This window comes from Aquarana catesbeiana, linkage group LG05, assembly GCF_042186555.1.
Source record: "Aquarana catesbeiana isolate 2022-GZ linkage group LG05, ASM4218655v1, whole genome shotgun sequence".
Taxonomy (NCBI): Eukaryota; Metazoa; Chordata; class Amphibia; order Anura; family Ranidae; genus Aquarana; species Aquarana catesbeiana.
Genome location: NC_133328.1, coordinates 586,683,295 through 586,709,477, shown reverse-complemented (window position 1 = coordinate 586,709,477; position 26,183 = coordinate 586,683,295). Strand labels below are relative to the sequence as shown.

Below are 26,183 nucleotides of genomic sequence, written 5' to 3'. Positions count from 1 at the left end.
CAACTTAGAAAATTACAGGTAAAAGCACAAAAAAATCAAGTATTTTAAATGCTTACTTGCAGTGTTTTTCCTCTCCATAAAATATTTTCTTTATTTATTTTGGAAATGTACCTTTGAATTTGCTAGAAAATTAGACTTCTACTTGATGAGTCAATTATCTGGTACATCTAAATTTCAAAATAAACACTGCGCTACTCAACAGATTAGGAAAAGCTGTCAAACAGCTGCTGAAAAATTGGTCTTTGGGTGTTAATTGTTCCCATGAAACCTATACCAAAAACAGATGAAATGATTGAACACCCTTAAAGCTAGGCAGCCTTGAAGTTCTGCAGAGATTCCACAACCCAAAAAGAGTTAATCAGTGACATCGGCATTGGTGGCTTCATAGCTGGTAATCCAGGACTGATTCATTTTCATAAAAGTCAAACGGTCCACGGAGTCTGTGGACAGACGCGTTCTATGATCAGTAACAAAACCTCCTGCAGCACTGAATGCCCGTTCTAAAAGCATGCTGGATGTAGGGCAGCCCAACAACTCAATAGCATACTGGGCAAGTTCTGGCCAGTGATCTATTCTCATGACCCAGTAAATCAGTGGATCATCAGCTGGAAAGCTCTCCATCTCTGTTTTGGCCCCGAGGTAATCGTCCACCATGTGATGCAAACGCTGCCGATGGGATGTGGAAGCTGACAGCCCTGGGCAGTGAGGACTAAAAAAATTCCAAAATGCCTCACTTAGGCGGACGCCTTCCCCAACGCTCCTCTCTTGACCAACAGAAGACTCAAAATTACATTTTCCATGACACTGTAACCTACTGAAGTCAGGAAAAACATTAAAAAAATCCTCTTTAACGTGTCCTCAAGAGATTTTATCTTCTGCACTCTCTGTGGGGATGGGATGAGTTCTGAGACCTTCCCCTTATAATGGTGGTCAAGGAGGGTTGCCAACCAATAATCATCCTTCTCCTTTATGCCACATATTCTTGGATCCTTTCGCAGGCTTTGAATCATGAGGTTGCCCATATGATTCAAATTTGCCGAGGCTTGAGAAGCAGGCTCCTCAGTGTCACTAATGATGACAGCATCTGGAACTTCCTCCTCCCAGCCACGTACTACTCCCAAGGGTCCGGGGGTTGGAAAACCATCTCTACAGATTTCTGCATGTCTTCCTCTTCTTCGAAAGCCTATAAAAGTGCCAGAATCCTCCTCCTCATCCTCCTCCCCTCTCTCCTGTGTGTTCTGTGACATAGGAATGATGGTGTCCGGATAAAGTGGGCTTTGAGAGGAAAGGAAGTCCTCCTCTTCCTCCTGCTGCTCTGCCTCCAATGCCCTGTCCATAATGTCACGCAGAGTCTGCTCCAGCAGGAACACAACAGGGATTGTGTCACTGATGCATGCACTGTCACGGCTCACCATCCTTGTGGCCTCCTCAAATGGTGACAATACAATGCATGCATCCTTAATGATCAGCCATTGGCGTGGGGAAAAAAAGCTGAGGCGGCCCGAGCTTGTCGTCGTGCCATATTCGCACAGGTACTCGTTGACGGCCCTCTGCTGCATGTACAGCCTGTATATAGCCTGTATGCACTTTAATGTAAAGAGGTGTTTGGTGCACTTTAATTTGGGTACTCACACTACACAGACACACTCCATGGATACACTATAATATACTGCAATATAATGCGCCAAACGTACAGTGAAGCACAGAACTATATGGCGTTAAACTGGCAGTAACGCACACAAAAGTAAATTGTGTTAAACTGGCAATAACGCACAAAACTAATGGCGTTAAACTACCAGTAACGCACAAAACTAGATGGCGTTAAACTGGCACTAACGCACACAGAACTATATGTTAAGCTGGCAGTAACTCACACAGAACTATATGGCGTTAAACTGGCAGTTACGCACACAGAACAGAAGTAAATGGTGTTAAACTGGCAGTAACGCACAAAACTATATAGCGTTAAACTGGCAGTAACGTACACAGAACTATATGGCGTTAAACTGGCAGTAACGCACACAGAACTATATGGCGTTAAACTGGCAGTAACGCACACAAAACTATATGGCGTTAAACTGGCAGTAACGCACACAAAACTATATGGCGTTAAACTGGCAGTAACGCGACCAGAACTATATGGCGTTAAACTGGCAGTAATGCACACAAAACTATATGGCGTTAAACTGGCAGTAACGCACATAGAAATAAATGGCATTAAACTGGCAGTAACGCAATCAAATAGATGGTGTTTAACCGTCACTACACTGACGCTATCTGAACTGTCCCTACTCTAGCTATACACTAATGTAAAGATTACAGACACAGTCTCATTACACTACACTGAAACTATCTGAGCTGTCCCTACTCTACACTAATGTATGTATGAATGACAGTGTCCAATCATGACTCTGACAGTGCTCTGTGCCCTGATTGGCTGAGGCTTTCATTGATTCAGCCAATCAGGGCTTGCAATGCACTGTTCAGCGATGCAATGCATTGTGGTCGGCTGCTCGTCAAATGTCCGAACAGCGAAAGTTCGGCCCAAACCTATGCTCGGGCCGAACCGTTCGCCCATCCCTAGTGCTAGGTGCAAACGACAATAACTGAATATACATACAATTCATAAATTAAAATCACTAAAAATATAAATGTGAAACGGCATTGGGAATTAGTAATAACCCGTGAGGGAAAAAGCAAAAAACAGTCCAAATAGTCCAAACAAGTGAAATGAAATCACAAGTAAGGCCTCATGCACACGAGATGCTGTTAAATGCGCGTTCAGAGGCAGTTGGACACTTTTTTCAACTTCCCCTGAACCCATTCAATGTTATCCTATGTGTCCATGTATACAGTCTCGTTTTTTGGAGTTTTTAGGCAGTTGTGTTTAACCTTGTTTTTTCAGAAGCCAAAAAATGGGTTCAGACGCAAAAGTTTTCCACGTTTCAGACACCAAATGCGGCTAAATGCCGGTACCGCCACAGATAAAAAAATTGGATACTCTTACAGGACTAATTGGACCAAATGCCAGCGGCACAGAGTCAAACAGGCATGGAACGGGGAACATGGCACGGAGTCAAACAGGCATGGAACTGGGAACAAGGTCACTCTCAGGAAACAACATATGAGGTCAGCTTCCGTTCGACCTTATCCTTTGACCCAATCATGGACTCCACCATTCATAAAAGAAAAAGGCCACCACATAGTGTAAAACCATCAACTATGGGTTTATTGAAAAAGGTAGAACACTTACATCAATGATGATATAAACAGGCGAGATATGATATGTGATCACAGGTATATCCAAGAAGCGCAGTAATGTGGAGCTAGTTCAGTCTACCCAATTATCTGGTACATCTCCTCCTTTCGTGTCATAGCTCTCCCCTTTTTTGGGATTGTCTAATAACTGTCTGTACTGGTCAAGCCCCTCTGCCCCTCCCCTCCTCATATAAGCCTTTATGTAGCTGCTGGGGAACAAGCAAAGAGGAATACTATAGAGCAGCCTTTCTCAACATTTTCATCACAGAGGGACCTTTGAAATTACTTTCTAGTCTCAGGGAACCCCTGCTAAAAATTAATATATATACACTCATGATATACAGTATTAGTAAGATGGTCAGTGGGAAGAATGCTCCTTACACTTGTGGTCATTAAGAACAATTCCCCTCTTACAGAAGGCTAAAAAGATCAATGGTGTCAGTGGGAACTTATCTGAGAGGCAGAAATTACTCATTGCTCAAGGAACCCTTACCAACCTCTGGAGGAACTCTAGGATTCCATGGTTGAGAAACCCTGCTATAGAGTGTCACTTGAGTTGACATCACATTGGAGGAGTCCAGCATCTCAAGGGTCATCTGGCGTCAGGATCGCTAAAAAGTTCTCCACAAATCAGGAAGTATTACACTAAGCATGATAAAGCATCACAACTAAGGTAATCCATTCAGGGGGATTAGAACACTGAGATTGCCCATCTCCTTCCTAAAATGCTGTCTGTGTCTTACTTCAATGCTATGGGGGTTATTTACTAAAGGAAAACCCACTTTGCACTGCAAGTGCACTTGAAAGTAAAGTCGCTGTAGATCCGAGGGGGACATGCAAGGAAAATAAAAAACAGCATTTTAGCTTGCACGTGATTGGATGATAAAATCAGCAGAGCTTCCACTCATTTCAGATCTACCCCTCAGATTTAGAGCGACTGCTCTTCCATGTGAGCTGTACTGTATGGCATCTTTAAAAAAAAAAACAAAAGTTATTTTGTGTAGTAATGTGCTTTAAAGGACAGCAAGGATGGATGTATTCATGAAGACGAGGTTTTGGTAACAGGTGCACAAAACTTCTACCAGGAGTCTGGTAGGCTGAGCCAGCCCCGCGTGTTTTGGTTACTCCAACAATGACATCTTCCAACCATAAATTATGACTCTGTTCCTGCCCATTGGGGTGTTCCCACACACCATTGTGTGTTCCAGGTCTTCCTGTTACATTCTTCATAATATTATGGATTAAATCCAGAAGGGAGAGTGGAATCCTTTATAATGACCCTAGTAGGGGAAATTGTCAGATGCCACCCCATCCCTTTAAACCCAAACACATATTAATCACACAGGTTCTGAGGCCAATTTAATGCAGATAAGGCACTATGTGAGTTCAACCCCTTAGCTCTGGAAGATTTACCCCCTTCATGACCAGGCCATTTTTTGCGATCCGACACTGTGTTACTTTAACTGACAATTGCGCAGTCGTGCGACACTGTACCCAAATAAAATGTATGTCCTTTTTTTCCCACAAATACAGCTTTCTTTTGGTGGTATTTGATCACCTCTAAGGTTTTTAGTTTTTGCGCTATAAACAAAAAAAGACCGACAATTTTGAAAAAAAAAAAAAAAATAAAAATTTACTTTCTGCTATAAAACATATCCAATAAAACAAACATTTTTTTTTTTTTTACTAGTAATGGTGGAAATCAGCGATTTTTATCGGGACTGTGGACAAATCGCACACCAATTGACACTTTTTGGGGACCAGTGACACCAATACAGTGATCAGTGCTAAAACAAATGCACTGTCGCTGTACTAATGACACTGGCAGGGAAGGGGTTAACATCAGTGGTGATCAACGGTTAAATGTGCTCCTAGGGAGTGTTTTTTAACTGTGGGGTGGGGGGGGTGGTTTGAGTGAGAGAAGACAGAGATCAGTGTTTCTGCTTAGCAGAAACACTAGATCTCTGTCTCCCCTGCTAGGAGAACGGTGATCTTTATTGTTTACATAGGCAGACAACCATTCTGCCTCTTTCATCGACCCACTGATCGGCTCCTGCTGTGTCTAATCACAGCGGGAGCGGGTCGCTGGTGGCGTGCATGTGCGCCCCAGACCCGGAAGTTCCAGTTTACGTACCTAGTACGTGATCTTGCGCAGAGCGGCCGCCCTGCTGCAGTAACTCTGCATGGAGCCGTCGGGAATTTGTTAATTACCACCTTAATCAGCCACAGAACCTGTGTAATTAATATGTGTTCAGGTTTAAAGGGTGAGGTGACAACCCTAGCTGTGGATGGACTAACACTTTAACTGCAGGTCACTGTGCCATTAACACATGGGGAGGAGGTCTGAGATAATAGAGAGAACCCAGCTGGTGGCAGCCCGATTGGACTGGAGTACTGGGGCTTGTCAGCTCATTTAGCCAACCTGCATCCTCTAAGACTCAGCTCACCATCACTGCTCATTCCTAAAGAAATTCTGGGTACACAGCATTCTCCTGGAGGACAGTGTCACAGTGCCTAACTTTATTTACCTTTGCATCAGGTCTGCTGACTGCTTTCACCTAGTCCTTGACTAAAACAATTGAGTACTGTCCGTGATACTTTTTTTATTTGCACTAACACAATTTTCAGGTCAAGCTTTTGGGGTATGTCCCGTTCTTCAAGGTCCTAGCAGTACTGATTCATAAATGTTTTAGCAGAATATTAAAAAAATTAAGGGAGCCGAACTTCCACTCAAACAGCTGCAGCAATCTGACCAGAAGTGGGAGCGGGTACCTGCCAAAACCAGGTACCCGCTCTTCCCCAAAAAGTGGCAAATGTGGCAGTGGAGGGTAGGCAAACAAACTGAAATTCCCCTTTTGGGTCAAGCTCTGCCTTAAAGCGGGAGTCCCGCGAAATTTTTTTTTTTTAGATGTCAGTAGCTGCAAATACTGCAGCTGCTGACTTTTAAAATAAGGTCACTCACCTGTTCCGGGGTCCAGCGATGTCGGCACCCGAGACCGAACCATCCCTCGGTCCTCGGGTGCTGCCGCCGCCATTCTCAGTGAGGGAATCAGGAAGTGAAGCGTTGCGGCTTCACTTCCCGATTCCCTACTGCGCATGCGAGAGTCGCGCTGCGCTTTCTCAACGGTCCCCGCTATCTCCTGGGACCTGTGTCTTTCCCAGGAGACAGCGGGGGGAGTGCGGGAGGGGACGTAACTCCCATGGGAGTCTATTCCCGGAAGTTGGTGCAGATACCTGTCTTAGACAGGTATCTGCACCCCCCTCCCCCCGAAAGGTGCCAATTGTGACACCAGAGGGGGGGAGGAATCCAATGAGCGAAAGTTCCACTTTTGGGTGGAACTCCGCTTTAAGTCTGATTGGTGGCCAAGGGCAAGACAGATAGTTCTTATTTATTACAGGTAGCACCATCTAGCACCATCAATGTACGCAGTGCTTTACATATATATATGTTGTACATTCACATCAGTCCCTGCCCTCAAGAAGCTTACCATCTAAGATACCTTGCTCACATTCATACACACACATACTAGGGCCAAATTAAACAGGAGCCCATTAACCTACAGCATGTCTTTGGAATGTGAGAGAAAACCGCAGTACCAGGAGGAAACCCACGCAGGCACAGGGAGAACACGCAAACTCCGCACAGGTAGTGCCATGGTTGGGATTCAAACCAATGACCGCAGTACTGCTAGGCGGAAGGGCTAACCACTTAGTCACCTAAACACTTTCAATTTGTAACCAAGCAAGCAGGCCCTTGCACTACAGTTGAAGGTAAATCTAGAGGAAGTTGAATAAGAACATTGTATAATGTATGGGCAGCTTTAAACATCTGAGCTCTCCCGTATGCCAGTACTTGGGCCTGAGCAGCCAGTTGGCAGGCCTGAACATTGTCACATGGAGGTGACAGGAAAGTCATCCACCTGGGTACGCATTGACACCATCTGAGCTGACCCAGGATGGACTCTTGTAGAGGAGAGGCCAGGAGCGAGCATGGATTAATGGGTATTACTAGTTGGGTAATGTGGGCTATCAGTAGGCACTGCTACTTTTCCTTGAATGTGTCTTAATGTGTCTCTTTAAGACCTAAGGTCCAATAAGGTCCCATTTATTAATTTCAAAAAAGCATAAAAAATGTCCATATCAGACAATCTCTTTCACATTTTGCAGTGAAAAATGTAATCTTGATCTTGGTTGGTTTAAATAGATACAACAGACAGAGATCTCTCTTTTCTTCATTGCTGTATCCCAACTCCAGTGTGTATCTGAGATGCTGGTTCAGCAATCCTGGAAAAATGAGAATACTTTCATGAAACACAGAGCAGTTAACACGGTAAAGGCTCGACCATATTAACGTCATTCCATGTGTCTAAACTGCGAGGGAAATGGAGGGCAAATCGAGCATGAAATAAGCTTCTAACTGATCTCACAGCTAAGCAGATAGACTTTGGGTAGAGGAAAGGACAGTGTGCTGAGAGGGACTACCGGCTGTATCAGATGGAAAGACAACAACACTGATCCTCCAACTGCAAAGGATATGTTGGACTTTTAGGATTATATTGACCCTAAAGCCTCGTACACACGATCGGACATTCCGACAACAAAATCCATGTTTTTTTTCCCAAAAAAAAAAAACGTTGGCTCAAACTTGTCTTGCATACACATGGTCACACAAAGTTGGTCAGAAATTCCGAACATCAAGAACGCGGTGACATACAACGCGTAAGACGAGCCGAGAAAAAGGAAGTTCAATAGCCAGTGCTGTTCTTCTGCTTGATTCCGAGCATGCGTGGCACTTTGTGCATCGGAATTGTGTACACACGATCGGAATTTACGTGAACAGATTTTGTTGTCGTAAAATTTGAGAAATTTGGAAACTGTCCGATGGAGCCTACACACGGTCGGAATTTCCGACAAAAGGCTCCCATCGAACATTTTACATTGGAAAATCCAACCGTGTGTACGGGGCATAAGAGGTGCATGGGACAGGGCCTAATACCGTGATAAAAGGAAAGGGTTTACTGAGGCCTATGTAAAAGAACTGCAAAAAGAAAAATTACTACAGGTGATTAAAAACTTTTTTTTTCTTCCTGTATATAGAAGTCAGCTTAAAGTTTGTGGCTTGTTTAGTTGTTTTATTCATATTTAATAAGCTGTAGTAAAAGTAGCAGGCTTCTTCTAAAACTACAGTAATATAAATTTATGTTTGGCATTAAACCCAGATTTACTGTCTCAGCTACTGGCATAGAATTTTAAGTCATAACACATGTTTAAATGATGCAGATTGTGGCTATTTCTATCTCTGCCTGTACTATTCCTGTTCCTAATCCTCCCATCACCCTTGGTGCAGGAACAGAAGCTATGCATCTAAAATAAGGTGTGATTTTTATATATAAATATGCCTTTATAATTTCTCTATGCATTCTGTTTGACTGTTATAAATATACCATTTCAAAACTTTAACAGCTTTTCCCTGTGGCAATGTGAGTCTGACTTATAACAAACTGGATGAATGAGCTTCATATCATTTACAGACATCCTTTGGTTTTTAAGAATAAAAATGTTGTTTGCGGGCAGGCGCTCTTTAGTAGCACGTTACACCATAAATACGGGTGCAACATCTTACTAAAGGTGAACTTATCCTTTAATCAGTTGTGTCATTCATCCACAGATGAATGAATGAAATACAAATACCGTCTTCCACTGCGGCAGATGGCTTGTAGTTCTCAATGAACCACGAGGGCACTGGTGAACACTCTTGTAGTGCATTGATTCTTTTGCTCTTCAGTAACTGCCTGCCCGTATAGTAGGTATGGGCAGACAGCTGTATTGAGAGTCTGCAGTAGTAGACGAGGACAGAAGGAGAGAGATCCGATAACCGGCTTTTGTTAAAGGGACATAGACACTGATAATTAGGGCACTGATTATCAGTGTCCTGATTATCAGTGCAGTCCCAACTGTGCTTACCAGTACTGTCAATCAGTGCCCACCAGTGCTGCTAATCAGTGCTCATCAGTGTTGCCAAACTGTGCCAATCAGTGCCGCCTCATCAGTGTCACCTATCAGTGCTGCCTATCAGTGCTCATCAGTGCCCATCAGTGCTGCCTATCAGTTCCACCTATCAGTGCCACCTATCAGAGCCCATAAGTGCCACTTATCAGTGCCCATCAGTGCCACCTATCAGTGCCCATTAGTGTCGCCCACCAGTGCCACCTCAGCAGTGTCCACCAGTGCCACCAATCAGTACAGCCTATCAGTGCCTATCAGTGCCCATCAGTGCAGCCTATCAGTGCAGCCTATCAGTGCCCATCAGTGCAGCTTCATCAGCACAAATCAGTGAAGGAGAAAAATTACCTATGAAAATGAACTATGACAATGTATTTATTTATTCTTTTTAATTGTTTGGTTTTGTTTAGCAAAACATTAAAAAAAAACGGTGGCGATTAAATACCACTAAAAGAAAGCTCTATTTGTGTGAAAAAAAATGATAAAAATTTAATACAGTGTTGCATGACCGTGCAATTGTCATTCAAATTGTGACAGCGCTGAAAGCTGAAAATTGGCCTGGGCAAGTAGGCAAGTGGTTAAGGGCAAAACAACAGGTTTAGTCTACCATAGCTCCCCAGCAATTACTTACCTTTCCTTTCCTCTAAGCTTGAAAGGAAATATTCATTACTTCCAGGTATGGAGGAGCATGTAACTCACTTCATGTAACGGACAATCAGTGCTGTCACCCACTTTATATCCCTGTGTAAGCCACAACTTCATTCCCAGCAGCTGAAAAAAAGCTACGGTAAGCAAAAGAAAGGTAAAAAGATGACGCTGGGGAGGGATAAGTTAAAATGAGCCCATTGCTTTGCATTGAGTGGAAGGTAGTGGAGAAGCTCATGGGGGTGGGTGGGGGTTCTTTGTGATGACAGGTCTGTGTAAATGCTGCAATCAGCAAGGTGACATGACACCACTTCATCTCTGATGCATTACAAATGTGGTGATATTGGTGTGGTATTGCTGTTAATAATTAGAAACAGATTTATATTTGGTATTCCATCCATTAAATGTAGATCAAACATCTGGAGATCAAACATTTACAGTACAGTGCCTTCAAAGGAGGCATGAATGAAGTGTAACAAAATGTAGGAAAAAATCAGGGCTGATTGCTATTTTCAATCAGTTTAAACTGGAACATTTATTAATGTTCTGCTTCATCTAGCCTTTCTGTCTGATCATTTCATCGGCTCACTGTGCTTTGTAAAAGTTAGCCTAATAATGTCTTCATACAAACCATTATGCTTACCAGATTTGCTTTTCCTTCCTGATTAAAGTCATTTATTACCTTATATACTATCTAGTCCAAGGGGGTACAGGGTCTGCCTACCCAAAACTCATGTATCTGTTCTTAGTGGAGGCTGAAGAGTTAAAGCCTAGCGATCATCAAATGGAGATCTCCCATTTACCCACCCCCTGTGCTCCCTTATTCAGCTGTTGCAGAAGCCTTAAAGAATATGTAAACCCAATATTTCATATTCCTTATATGTACCTGCTGTACCATGTACGTGTATGAAATAGTCTCCTGTTCTCTTTGTATTGCTACCTTTGGGTGAAACCCAGTGGCGGCTGGTGCTCCATCAGTCGGGGGGGGGGGTGGCAGATGGACCTGACCATGGACCCTCCCCCCCGGTCACCGGCGGCTTGAGAGGTCCCCGTCAACACTGCAGGTACCCTGTGCAGGTCACGGCTCAGTAGACACACACAGGGAAGATGTGCGAAGCGGAACATAGACAAAGGAGCAGAGCAAGCCCCTCACTGTACATTGTGCACCTCCGAGGATTGCAAAATTGAAAGGGAAACTGTCAGTGTGTCCAAGGAAGGGGTGGATCCTTTTCCTTTTTCTGTAATGGCTGAGGAGCAGGAGGAGCTGGAATTCCACCCCCAGCTTGAGGATAATAAGACCCCTTTCACACTGGGGCACTTTTCAGGCATTTTAGCGCTAACAATAGCACCTGTAAAGTGCCGGAAAAGCGCCTCTCAAGCCACCCCAGTGTGAAAGCCCGAATGCTTTCACACTGGGGCGGTACGCTTGCAGGATGGCAAAAAAAGTCCTGCAAGCAGCATCTTTGGGGCGGTGCGGAAGTGGTGTATATACTGCTCCAAAAATGCCCTGCCCATTGAAATGAATAGGCAGCGCTGCCAAAGCACCTGCAAAGCGCTTCGGCAGCGGCGCAAAAAAAGCGGCTTTATAACAGCGGCAAAGCCCGCATCACCCCAGTGTGAAAGGGTTTAATAGTGAGAGTGGGCAGAATGTGGTGCCTGACTTAGAAGTCAGGAAAGATAATTTTTGTATGGAACAACTAAGAGACACCACACTCAATAGAGCCGGAGAACACATTAAGATGATGGATGGGGAACCAGTTGAACCTAATGTAGGGGTATCTTTTCCCTACATGGCTCTTAAAAATAACTTGCTGCATCAGGTGGTAAAGCAAGGGGAGGAGGAGATAGAGAAGCTAGTGTTTCCCAAACCCTATTGCCGGATGATATTAGATTTTGCCCATGGTCATGTAATGGGTGGACATCTGGGTATAGAGCAAACCAAGGAAAGAATAACCTGATCCTGGTCTGAGTTACATGCAGATGTCAAAGAATATCGTGTCATGCCTAGAGTGTCAGTATTCTGCGCCATCGCCCCACTTTCGCAGTCCGCTGGTACCGTTACCAATAATTTAAGCGCCTTTTGAAAGAAATGGCATGGATCTGGTAGGACCAGTAGTAAAGTCTGCCCGGGGCCATCAGCACATACTGGTAATACTAGACTATGCCACATGATATCTGAAAGCCATTCCTGAGTTTCAAAGTATTTTATTGAAGGTTATAAAGTCTTTACAGCAAACATTTTACATTTATCAATGCATATAAATTATAACATTTTTTTCAAATTATAAAATATTTTCCAAAACAAAAGTCCCAGCTAGTATTGATAATCACTTCCATACTTGACTGGTTATAAGAGGGGTATCGACCCAACATATATCCTCAAATGAGTCTTAATTACCCTATCGCTAATACTCCGCTAAAGTATATTCTATATTCAGCACAAGAACCCATTTGTACCAGCTTTGTGGAGCAAGAGCTAAATAAGAATTTTATTGGAAGTGTGTTGTATTGATCACTCAATGTCTATGGATCTGCTCATTAAGCTTACAGAGCAGATTCGTAAACTTTTGGAGTACATTTCCTGGGTTGGGTGGTTAATTGGTATGTGAAGTGGATAAACTATGTGTTTGTGTTGGTGTTTAGATGGTTATTGTAGAAAAGGAGAAGGGGAGGGGGGATAGGAGGTGGGGAGGTGGGTGATGGAAAGTTGGAGGAAAGGGTGGGGAGGGGGGAGGGGGGGTTTAGGAAGGGAGGTCTCTGACTTCCCTCGGTGAATGGTATCTAGCCTTGGTATTTTGACTGAAAGATTATTGGTGAGGAATTTTAGGTTATATGTAGGTTAAGGCCTTCGGTGTACCTTAACCTTTATGTGTGAGAATTTAGTATGCTGGAAGCCATTCCCTTGCGTAATACCTCAGCTGAGACTATTGCCAAGGAGCTTGTCCAGGTATTTAGTCATGCGGGTATTCCAAAAGAAATATTATGGGTCAAGGCACACCATTTATGTCCAGAATCACTAAAGAATTGTGTAAGTTGTTCAAAATCTCCCATTACCGTACCTCTGTCTACCACCCCAAAACATGTTAAAAAGGTGGTGGACAAAGATGGGAGAAATTGGGATTTTTTGCTGTCATACCTCATGTTTGCCATAAGAGAAATACCTCAGGCCTCTACAGGGTATTCCCCTTTTGAACTACTGCATGGTAGACATCCCAGGGATTGCTAGATGTCGCAAAAGAAACATGGGAGGGAGAGACCACATCTTATAGAAGCGTCATCAAGCATATCTCACTGATGCAAGATAGAATCGCGGCTGTCATTCCGCTTGTACAGGAACATATGGAGCAAGCCCAGGAAGCCCAGAGAAGGGGTGTCAAGACCCAAACCTTCAACCCTGGTGATAGAGTGTTGGTTCTAGTCCCCACGGTTAAGAGTAAATTCCTAGCAAAGTGGCAAGGTCCCTTTTGAAATCATGGAACGAGTAGGGGAAGTAAACTACAAAGTTTACCAGCCAGGAAAAAGGAAACCAGAGCAAATATATCACGTTAATCTCTTGAAACTTTGGAAGGACAGAGAGACTTTACTGGCAGTCCCAACACCCGGAAAGGACATGTCCCCTGGGACACCTGAGGTACCCATAACTGAAACCTTATCAGTAGCCCAACAGAAGGACATTCATAGGCAGAGCCGGATTTGCTCCTGCGGTGACTTCGCGGCCGCCCCCCCTTTCGGGCTGCCCATTAAAGTCTATTGGGGGCACCGGTGCCCATAGAAAAGATTGCCGTGAGCCGACCACGCAACTGCGCATGCGCTGTTCTGATGCCGGCCGGGCTCGGGAAAGCTCATACGCGCTCGGCTGGGTTGCGCATGCACCGGTGCGCATGCATGTGATTGCGCCGCCCGGCGCCATTTTTGGAAAAATCGAGAGTAGGTCTTCAACCTGTGGGCCGCGGCGGAGACAAGTAATGTCAGCAGTGCGGCAGTGGGGGAGAGAGATGACATCTCTCATTGCCCGCACCGCTGTTCCGTCCTCCTCCATCTGGTGGCAGGTAGCATGGCAACTGACATCCCCATCTGGTGGCAGGCAGCATGGCAAGTGACATGCCCATCTGGTGGCAAGCAGCGTGGCAAGTGACAAGCGATGGTGGCAAGTGACACGCTCAGGGCTCCCAATGATTCTGCATTATGGTGAGTTGAACTATTTCACTTTATATTACAATGTAATGATAGAAATAATGTGTTTCAATCATCCTGACACCATACCAACCATGGTGCCGGGGATGATTGAAGCACTAACACCAGCCATTGCCCTGAAAAATTGCCCGGGAAAAAAACCTTACCCCTCGCGCACTTACCCTTAAGTATTTTTAGTCTGTACAACTAAAGCCAGATATTTTCAGTGTTCTGATGTGTGGAGATATGTTTTTAATTCACCTATTGTAGCAGTCATCGATAAAGGACGAGAATGGTGGTGTGTGTGTGTGTGTGTGTGTGTGGGGGCGGCATTGAAGGACCTGGCCTTTGGGCGGCAAAAGGAGTAAATCCGGGCCTGTTCATAGGTGTGACCCACGGGGTGTGCCGGGTGTGTCCAGGCATACCCTAATCATCCCTGTGCTCTGTCTGTGTTTCACACCTTTTGTTTTGTGCTTTTGTGCGTATATATGTATATATATATATATATATATATATATATATATATATATATATATATATATACGCACAAAAGCTAAAGCAAAAAGGTGCATATATATATATCAGCACTGACTGTATATGCCAAGGGGTGGCGGGATTTGCTGGAGTGCTTATTGATGTTGGCTGATGGGGTCTCTATTGTCACTGGGTGATCTATTGATGCTGGGGAAGTCTATTACTGCTGGTGGGATTTATTGTTTTTGGGGGGTCAATTGCTGATGGGAGAATACTACTGTTGATACTGGATGCTGGGAGATCTATTGCTGGGGGGTATTTTCTTGTGGGGGTGATCTATTGTTGCTGGGGAGATCTATTGTTAATGGGAGGGATCTATTGTTGCTGGGGGGTGTCTATTGTTGCTAGGAGGGATCTATTGTTGCTGGTGAATCTATAGTTGCCGCGGGGGATCTATTGTTGCTGGGGAGATGTCTTGTTTTTGGGGGATCCATTGTTGCTGAGGGAATCTATTGTTGCCGGGGGATCTAACAATTTTTTTTTTTAAAGCAGTAAATACAATTTGGGATATTAAAACATGACACTCATCAAAAAAAAAATCCTACTTACCGTGCAGTTTTTAAAATTGCTTATTTGATTTAGAGATTTATTTAAAAGCTTTGTTTATGTTAAAAGATTATTTAATTAATAAGTTTAAAAATTATGTTTATTTACATTGATAAATATTTTTTTCATTAAAAATGTTTTAATGTTTGTTAACATTTATTTATAAGAGAGTGTGTGTGTGTGTATGTATGTATATATACTGTACATATATATACATACACACACAGACGTACGTGTGTTTGAGCTTTGTTTTGGAGGTGCACACCCTAATGCAATAGGCTGCGCACACCTATGAGGAGTTTGTGCGTAAAAATAGAGACTTTTTCTGGACTGTCCACCGTTACAAAGCATGACATAATTACGGAACCAGGCGTCCACGTAAATGTAAAGCCCTACAGAATACCCAAAGCGAGGCAAGAAGCAGTTGCAAATGAACTAAAGAACATGTTAGAGTTGAACGTGATAGAGGAGTCCCACAGTGACTGGTCAAGTCCCATAGTGTTGGTCCCAAAACCAGATGGAACTATAAGGTTTTGCAATGATTTCAGGAAATTGAACAGCGTGTCCAAATTCTATGCGTACCCAATGTGTCGACAAGCTTGTTGACAGATTGGGATGTGCCCGGTACATAATTACTTTAGATCTGACTAAAGATTATTGGCAGATACCCCTAACAGAATCTGCAAAAGAGAAAACAGCGTTTTCTACCCCCCGAGGGGTCTGTCCAGTATAAACGGATCCCCTTTGGTTTGCTTGGTGCTCCTGCCTCATTCCAGAGAATGATGGATAAGACATTAAGACCACATGGCCAACACGCAGCTGCCTATTTGGACAATGTAGTCATCCACAGCCCAGATTGGGAATCTCATTTGCCCTGGGTGCAAGCAGTAGTATATTCCCTACTGAAAAAGCAGGACTCACTGTCAACCCCAGAAAGTGTGCCATAGGCTTAGAGGCCAAATACCTTGGCTACGTTGTTGGTCGATGGCTGATCAAGCCTCAGAACGATAAAATTTAGGCGGTTCAAAACCGATAAATAAAAAGCTATTTCGTGCATTTCTTGAAATCACAGGATACTACAGGCGTTTTATACCCAATTTTGCCACCATTGCAGCCCCACTGACAGATCTGACGAAGGGTAAAGGGTCGGTCATGATTAAGTGGAATCCTGAGGCAGAGAAGGCATTTCATATGTTGAAGCAAGCTCTTTGTGTACAACATGTGCTCGTGACCCCAGAGTTCACAAAGGAGTTTGTGGTACAGACAGACGCCTCTGATGTGCAACTGGGTGCGGTACTGTCCCAAATCAGAGACAGTGAGGCGCACCCTACCTAAACAGAAAGCTGAACAGACATGAGAAAAACAGCGCCATTGTTGAGAAGGAATGTTTGGCTATCAAATGGGCCTTAGATGCACTGAAGTATTACCTGTTGGGGAGACCATTCAAACTTCTCACTGTTCATGCCCCTCTCAAATGGATGTGTGATAACAAGGAGAAAAACAGTCAGGTGACAAGGTGGTTCCTTGCCCTTCATGTTTTTAAGTTTACAGTGGAGCATAAAGCTGGGAAACTTCAGAATAATGCAGATACCCTTTCCTGTATTCATTGTCTGGTTGGGACAGTTGCTCAGCCGCAGGGGCTTGAGCTGGGGGGGTATGTAACATTATGAAAGGCGAGGTGATTGATGGACGTTATGTTTCACCTCGCATGCGTTCATTTGCCGAGAACTAAGGTGGAATCCGGTCCCAGTTTCGCCAGCCACCTTGGCAGCATTGGTTCCGGACCAGATTTGTAACACTCATGCTGCGCACACACGAGCAGAATGTCCGACAGAAAAAGTCAGACGGAAGCTTTTCATCGTATATTCCGATCGTGTGTATGCCTCATCTGACTTTTTTTTTGAAAATTCTGATGGACCTAGAAATGGAACATGTTCTAAATATTTCCGACAGAACCAATTCATATAATGAAAACCGCTCGTCTGTATGCTGTTCCGACGGACCAGAAATGATGCATTCTCTGAAGCAAGTACGAGACGGAAGCTATTGGCTACTGGCTATTGAACTTCCTTTTTCTAGTCCCGTTGTACGTGTTGTACGTCACCGTGTTCTTGACGATCGGACTTTGGTGTGATCGTGTGTACGCAAGACAGTTTCAGCAGGATTCAGTCGGAACTCCGTCGGAAAAACATTCAGAGTTTATTCAGACGGGAAAACCGGTCGTGTGTACGTGGCATTACAAGTCACATGACACCGGCTAATTGGACCCAATTTGGACATTTTCACTTAGGGGTGTACTCTCTTTTGTTGCCAGCAGTTTAGACATTAATGGCTGTGTGTTGAGTTATTTTGAGGGGACAGCAAATTTACACTGTTATACAAGCTGTACACTCACTACTTTACATTGTAGCAAAGTGTAATTCCTTTAGTGTTGTCACATTAAAAGATATAATAAAATTTTCACAAAAATGTGAGGGGTGTACTCACTTTTGTTAGATACTGTATATATATATCTTGTTACATAGTGCTGATCCCCCTTACATCAGGGTCCCCAGAGAGCCTCCCTACTTGTATTAGGATCCCCAGAGAGTCCCCCCTTACATCAGGGTCCCCAGAGAGCCCCTCCTTACATCAGGGTCAGCAGAGAGCTCCCCCCTACATCAGGGTCCCCAGAGAGCCTGCCTTTGCATCAGGGTCTCCAGAGAGCCGCTTCCTTACATCAGGGTCCCCAGATAGCCTGTTTCTTACATCAGGGTCCTCAGAGGGCCCCTCCTTACATCGGGGTCCCCAGAGAGCCTTCCTTAAATCAGGGACCCCAGAGAGCCTTCCTTACATCAGGGTCCCCAGAGAGCCCCCCCTTACATCAGGGTCCCCAGAGAGCCCCCCTTACATCAGGGTCCCCAGAGAGCCCCCCTTACATCAGGGTCCCCAGAGAGCCTCCGCTTACATCAGGGTCCCCAGAGAGCCCCCCCTTACATCAGGGTCCCCAGAGGGCCCCTCCTTACATCAGGGTCCCCAGAGAGCCTTCATTACTTTAGACTCCCCAGAGAGCCCCCCTTACATCAGGTTTCCCAGACAGTTACCCCCCCTTCCAGAGGTTCCCCTGTACCTGGCTGGTCTCCGCTGTGGACCTTGGACCCCCAGCACATCTCTGTACCCCCCCCCCCCACAAGTCTGTCCCCGGTTTTGTCCCCAGATTCAGGGGCGGAATAACGTAGACAGGGCATCCCATGCTGGCTGAGAAACAGCCTGGTGGCTTGGATGCGGACACCCCCTGCAGAACGATCTCACTGCCACTCCTGCTGCTGTTTAGTGGAGGAGAGGCAGAGCCAAAAATTGACTGTATGGAGGACTGAGACCGGGAAGTGAGCAGATGGGGGGGTCTGTTTGTACACAGGTGAGAGCAGTGGGGGAGAAGGGGTCCGAGCTGATGCAGCTGCATGGAGAGATGGAGAGTTTAGCTGTTGTGGGGGAAGGGTTAAGAGGTGGCTGCCGAGATAATCTGTGAGATCAGGGTGCAGAGGTGAGCTATGAATGGGGGGGCAGAAGTGTCCTATGTGCATAGCAAACACTCTGTGTATTATGCAGTCCTGTGCCCAGCACTCTGTGTATTATACAATAGACAATCTTCTTATAGCCTAGGCCATCTTTATGTAGAGCAAAAATTATTTTTTTCAGATCCTCAGAGAGTTCTTTGCCATGAGGTGTTGAACTTCCAGTGACCAGTATGAGAGAGTGAGAGCGATAACACCAAATTTAACACACCTGCTCCCCATTCACACCTGAGACCTTGTAACACTAATGAGTCACATGGCACTGGGGAGGGAAAATGGCTAATTGGGCCAAATTTGGACATTTCCACTTTTGGGTGTACTCACTTTTGTTGCTAGCTGTTTAGACATTAATAGTGGGGTGTGTTGAGTTATTTTGAGGGAACAGAAAATTGACACTGTTATACAAGCTGTACACTCACTACTTTACATTGTAGCAAAGGGGGTTATTTACTAAAGGAAAATCCACTTGGCACTGAAAGTGCACTTGGAAGTAAAGTCGCTGTAGATTCGAGGAGGACATGCAAGGAAGATAAAAAAACAGCATTTTAGCTTGCACATGATTGGATGATAAAATCAGCAGAGCTTCCACTCATTGCAGATCTACCCCTTAGATTTAGAGCGACTGCACTTCCAAGTGCACTTGCAGTGCCAAGTGGATTTTCCTTTCGTAAATAACCCCCAAAGTGTCATTTCTGCAGTGTTGTCACATGAAAAGATATAACAAAATATTTACAAAAATGTGGGGGTGTACTCATTTTTGTGAGATATTGTACTTTTACTAATAGGTGCCCCTCATTCCCATCTCAGAAAGTTGGGCGGTATGCAGTTGATCCAGAGGAAGGCAAAAGAAAAAACAGCAAAGCATGATCCAATTTGCTCCAGCACGGAAAAAATTCCTTCCTGATCCCCCAAGAGCCAAACGGACATTCCCTGGATCAACTTTACCTATAAATGTTACTATCCAGTTATATTATGTGCTAATGTGTTTTATCACACTAGCACTCTAATGCCGCGTACACACGGTCGGAATTTCTGACAACAAATGTTTGATGTGAGCTTGTCGGAAAATCCGACCGTGTGTATGCTCCATCGGACATTTGCTGTCGGAATTTCCGACAACAAATGTTTGTGAGCTGGTTCTCAAATTTTCCGACAACAAAACCTGTTGGAAATTCCGAAAGTGTGTACACAATTCCGACGCACAAAATTCCACGCATGTTCGGAATCAAGCAGAAGAGCTGCACTGACTATTGAACTTCATTTTTCTCGGCTCGTCGTAAGTGTTGTACGTCACCGCGTTCTTGACGTTCGGAATTTCCGACAACATTTGTGTGACCGTGTGTATGCAGCTTGAGGCAACATCCAATGGAAAAAAATCCACGGTTTTGTTGTCGGAATGTCCGATCATCTGTACGCGGCATAACAGTTAAAACAATGAAATAATTTGGCCTTTACAAAAACTGCCCCCATACCATTACAGTTTTCCTTTAAGACAGCAACTATTGAATCTCCATTGGAAACTATTGGTAGCAAGTAGGTTTCTGGGGAGAAATGGCTAAAAAGACTATATATACATACATTTTTATTTTTTTTTAATCATATCATCTATAAAAAGTATACTGTATATTCCATAGAGGTGTTGCAACATATATATTTTAAATGATACTTCTAAAATACAAGGCACCATTGTGATCTGAACGGTGTTACAAACCCTCAAAGATCGAGGGCAATCAAACTTGGCATTAAACATTCTGACTGGCAGTGGTGTGCAGTGGGCTCTGCCCTCACCAGCACTCAGCATTTGCCTGTAAGACATACAGCTATGAGTCATGGTGACTGGTCCATGATACATTTCAGACAGCTGTGTCAAACAGCTGAGAAAAGACAATTACAGCTAAATAAATGTTTTCTTTGCTGCAGCTTTTCATGGCAGAGGATCGGAGCTATTACACGCTATTTTCTATGACATCGCAACACTACTGTCAATTAAAGAGAAACTGTCATCCAAATATCTTTTACTCCAGTGATATGTGTATTACTGACATTTAATTGTCTTTTCAAAGGAAGTACTGAAAATGTATGTGTTGGCAGTCAGGTTTATTTGGTTTTGAACTGGGCAGAAAGTAGTCACATATTTTAAACATTTTTGTTTTTCTTTTTGATAATGTGGTCACATGGCTTTGTTGATAAACAAAGACATGTGAATGACATAACTGACATGTTCATTTTATGTCATAAAATGAACATGAAAATGAAGAGCATTTTGCCCAAGAAGAGCTTCCTCAGGATTCACTTCATTTTTCAATCTTTTTGATATCATAGCTGATAAACAATGCAATCAATAAATTATTTCATAATCAAAATATAGCTACTGAATATTGTGTATAATACAGATGTCATCATTCTTAAAGAAGCATCTAAAAGGTGTATAACCTTTCTAACCTTATAAATGTTTATTTAATAATGATATCTGTATTTTATAGACATGATATACAAGAGCTGTATTTTGATTATGAAATAATTTATTGATTATATTGTTTATCAGCTACGATATCATAAAGATTGAAAACTAAGTGGATCCTGAAGAGGCTCTACTTGGGCAAAACACGTTGATCCACCTGCTCTTCGTTTTCATGTTCATTTTATGACATAGATTCTTACATTGTATCTGTAGCTGGTAATGAATATTTTTACATGATGACATATCTTTTAATCTAAAAAGTAAAAATAGGTTTTTATGTGTAGTTTTTCTTATTTTTTCATGTGTTTGTATTTTGGCACTTTAAAATCTCTATATCCCTCGGGTTCCTCTTTGTAGGAACATGCAGGCATTCTTCTTTTGATGTGTTTACAGTTGGGGATTGTGCCAATGCATACAAGATGACAAGACCTCCCACCTAACATTTGCCTTGAGACGTATAATATGTCTGAAATAAAAGCAGGCCAAAGTTTACAAGACAGATTACTAAGATTTGTTGTAGCCTGGGAGGTTTTATTTAACAAGTAAGAAGTTTCACTTAAAAAGGCCCGACCACCAAAAACTGATATTTCAATTTTGGAAAATGCTGGAGAGTTAAACCATCTTTAGGTTTCTTACCATTACTACCACCTTCAGATTTCTTGCTACCCTCTTCTCGCAAACTTGCATTGGGATCTGTACTCTTAAGCTTTTGTAACTAGTAGCCCTGCCTACTTCACACTACTGCACACAGGAGCAGTGCATAGCTATAAAAATGTAACACCCACACAACAGCCCATTCCCTGTACATCGCTGAGAAACGAACTGGGTGGGTTGAGTATGTTGCCATGGAAATGCACCAGAAAAAGAAAATTACAGTAAGTAGGATACAAATTTCTGTTTTTCTGGTGCCTCCATGGCAGCATACATATGATAGATCAATAACTAGCTATCAAGGTGGGAAGCTTCAGCAAATGATATCATTAGAAAGTGGGTAAGCTACTGGCTTCCTGTCAAAGACTGGTGTAGTGTGGACTACTAAGCCCATCAGTAGTGCTGAAAGAATGCGCCATAATAGAACCAGATTGGCTCCCCTGCTTGCCATGTTGGTTGACATCTCTGCATGAGGTGCCCACGATGTTCAGATGTTGCTGGAGGAACGTACAGAAATGACTTTCGGTGGTTGCAGCCCGACCATATAACTTTAGGAATCGCAAGGTAATTGTGCGCTTGTCAGGGCTGGGCTCAGCCCTTCCTTCTCTGAGCTGGCCGCTCAGCTGTCGGCTAATTGCCAGCTCCTATCTCTCCACAGTGACTCACCTGTTGATGATATCCTGCTCGTCAGTCCTGCCTACTTAAGCCATCCAGCCCAGGTAATCTCTGCCTTCGCCTTGGTCAACATCACAGAGACTCTTGCATTCCTGTTAAAGACTTGCTTGGCTGACATTCCTTCTGGCTTCAGATACTACTTGCTGTTCCCTTGCTTCCTGACTTTCTGGCCTGTCTGACAATCAGTTCCGGTTACCGAACTTTGGCTATGTTTGACTATGTTTGTTCTATTTACTTTTATTATTAAACAAGTGTGATTTAACTGTACTTCTGTCTCAGTCTGATTCATGGTTTCTGACAGTAGGCGAAGGCCATGAATTCAGAAAATGCAGTCAATCCACTTGTTGGTAATATTTTTTCCAGATTGGATGAGCAGGATCACCGCAGGGATCAGTTTGCCATGGCGTTACAAATGCTCCTGAGTCACACAGCTCACCTCACTGTGGCTGCTCCGGTACAACCTGTGTTGAAGGCCATCCCTGCTGCTGCTCCAGTCTCTGTGCAGGCACCCGCCTCGAGTATTACCTCTATAAGAGTTATGTCTGGTTCCACTCCGCTTCCCCAGCGATTTGGGGGTGATCCAGTCCAATGCAGAGGGTTTCTCAACCAGGTTGAGATATACTTTGAGATGCTGCCCCAGGCATTTCCCACGGACAGAAGCAAAGTAGGTTTCGTGATATCTTTGCTTTCTGAGAGAGCCTTGGTCTGGGCAAACCCTCTATGGGAGACGCAAAAAAACCTGTTGCCTTGAGTTACCCTGAGTTTGTGGCTTCTTTTTAAAAGGGTATTTGACGTTCCCGCATGCTCCACTTCTGCTGCCATGTGCCTCATGTTCATCAAACAGAGTATAAGAACTGTTGTCAATTACGCCATTGAATTCCGTGCTCTGGCAGCAGAGGTTGCTTGGAACAATGAGGCCCTCGTGGCTGCTTTTTCTCATGGTCTCTCGGATACCATCAAGGATGAGATAGCAGCCCGAGATATACCCAATGAGCTGGAGAAATTGATCACATTTGCCATCCTCATTGACTCCAGACTCAGAGAAAGACTCCCTTTTAAGGAGCGCATGCAGAAGCCTCCTGTACATTTGTCTCCTAGCTTTGCAGTCCCACCCTTGCCTCCCTCACCTCCCATGCTTCCTGGTACTGAATCGGTCAGTGAAAATGAACCCATGCACTTAGGCTTCACGCGTCTCTCTGCGGATGAGAAAACCCTTAGGAGTAGGGAGGGATTGTGTCTTTATTGTGGTCAGGCAGGTCACTTTTTGAAGTCTTGTCCTACCTGTCCAGGGAACGCTCGAACCTTGAGGTCCTGTCACAGACAGACCTTAAGTGGCATTGTTTCATCCCCAGTTATCAAGAAGGATAAGCTCCTGGTTTTGGTTACCCTCTCTTGGTCGTCCGAGATACAGGCTCTAATCGACTCTGGGGCTGCGGGCCTGTTCATTGATGCTGTATTTGTATCGAAGCACTCGATTCCGCTGCAGCTGCGTGACACTCCACTTGCCATTGAGGCTCTTGATGGGAGACCTCAACAGCCTTCCCATGGGACTCATGAGACTGTTCCGTTGTCCATGGCCGTAGGGTCTCTTCACCATGAGATAATCCAATTCCAAGTTATTTCCTCACCTAAGTTTCCGCTAGTTATTGGTTATCCTTGGTTACAGAGACACGCCCCTCCTTTGATCTGTGCTGAGGTTCTTTCTTGGTCACCACAACGCAGTAAGACATGCTTCCAGAAGGTAGCCAAGATCCTGTGCATCTCTTTGCTCTCCTCCCTGCCGGAGGAATTTTAGCGATGTCTTTGACAAAGGTCAAGCCAATAGTTTGCCTCCACACCGGTCGTATGATTGCGCAATTGACCTTCAACCTGGTGCCATACCCACTTGTAGCCGGATTTACACTTTGTCGGTCTTGGAGGATAAGGTCATGGAGGAGTATGTTGCAGACGCACTTTCTCGAGGTTTCATCCGCAGATCCTTGTCTCCTGCTGGTGCTGATTTCTTCTTTGTGAAGAAGTGGTGAACTGAGACCTTGTATTGATTATAGGGCCTCAATCGTTTCGCGATTAAGAATGCTTATCCGGTTCCGTTGATTAAAGAGTTATTTGACCACCTCAAGGGAGCAACGGTTTTCACAAAGCTTGATTTGAGAGGGGCATACAATCTCATGAGGATTAAGGAGGGTGATGAGTGAAAAACTGCGTTTAATACCAGAACAGGCCATTATGAGTACCTAGTAATGCCTTTTGGCCTTTGTAATGCCCAGGCAGTTTTCCGACAACTTATTAACGATGTCCTCCGAGATTTGTTGCAGTTATGTGTGGTGATTTATCTCAATGATATCCTCATATTTTCCAAGTCCCTGGAGAGCCACCACACAGATGTTTGTCATGTGCTTCAGAAACTAAGAGAGCACAATCTCTATTGTAAATTGGAGAAGTGCCAATTCCATCGTGAACAGGTTAAATTCCTGGGTTATGTCATTTCCACTGCTGGTTTTTGATGGACCCAGAGAAACTTTTAGCAGTCCTGCAGTGGCCCCGACCCGTGGGTTTACATCCTCTGCAGCATTTTCTTGACTTTGCCAACTATTATCGGAAGTTTATTTGTAACGTCTCGTCTCTGGTCAAGCCCCTGACTGATATGACCAGAAAGGACGGTAACTCACAGAGTTGGTCTCTGGAGTCCATTAAGGCCTTTGAGAGTCTCAAGGCTGCCTTCATTTCTGCTCCTGTGTTGGCACATCCTGATCCTACGTTACCTTTTATCCTTGAGGTTGATGGTTCTGAGACTGGAGTTGGCGCCCTTCTATTTCGACGTCCTACCTCTGAGAGCATTATGCATCCTTGTGGCTACTTTTCCAAGGAACTGTCACCTGCGGAGTGCAATTACGAAATTGGTGACAGAGAGCTGTTAGCGATCATTTTAGCCCTGAAAGAATGGAGACATCTCCTCGAAGGTACCACTGTGCCGGTTCTCATTCTTACTGACCATAAGAATCTCACATTCTTGACTGAGGCTAAACGTCTCTCTCCCAAAAGGGCACAATGGGCTCCTTTCTTGTCTAGTTTCAATTACATTGTCTCATTCTTATCTGGTACTGAGAATGTAAGGGCTGACGCTTTGTCACAACAATTTTCCTCCACTTCCAAGATGGAGTCGGTTGTGGTTTTTCCTGATCGTGTTCTGGCTACAGTTCGCACCAGTCTCACTTCTCATTTGGATGATAAAAAAATTCTTGCTGCTCAGGTCCATGCTCCTCATAAGAAACCTTATGACCGCTGCTTTGTCCCAGAGAGTCTCTGTACTGGCGTGCTCCAGACTTACCAGTCTCCATTCTACCATTGAACTGGATGCAGATCAAAGAACTGAATAAGGATGACCTGTTTAGCGAGACAGATAGAAACTAACCAAAACAAAATGGAGAACTGGGTTCTAATAACCTTGTCTTATGTTAAACCTGTGAAAGGTTCCATGCCAGACAAGGTCACCAGCCCTGAACAGTCACCTTCCCAAGTGAAGGCTATGAGTTAACTACTTAAGATCCCACAAAGTAATATAGGCAGAAATATTAAGAGCCAAATGCTAATCTACGCCTAGCTGCAGGAGAGGACTTGTCCAGGGAAGAAACTTTTGGGGAAAAAGTCCTAAAGGCTAAAGACACCAAGATAAGCAATCACCA

The 26,183-nt window shown here is 44.1% G+C and overlaps 1 protein-coding gene across 2 annotated transcripts in view; it reads right to left on the bottom strand.

Moving 5' to 3' along the window:
• OXR1 (oxidation resistance 1) overlaps positions 1 to 26,183 on the bottom strand; it is an 830,701-nt gene that overhangs the window by 432,855 nt on the left and 371,663 nt on the right. The gene's annotated exons all lie outside the window — the stretch shown is intronic.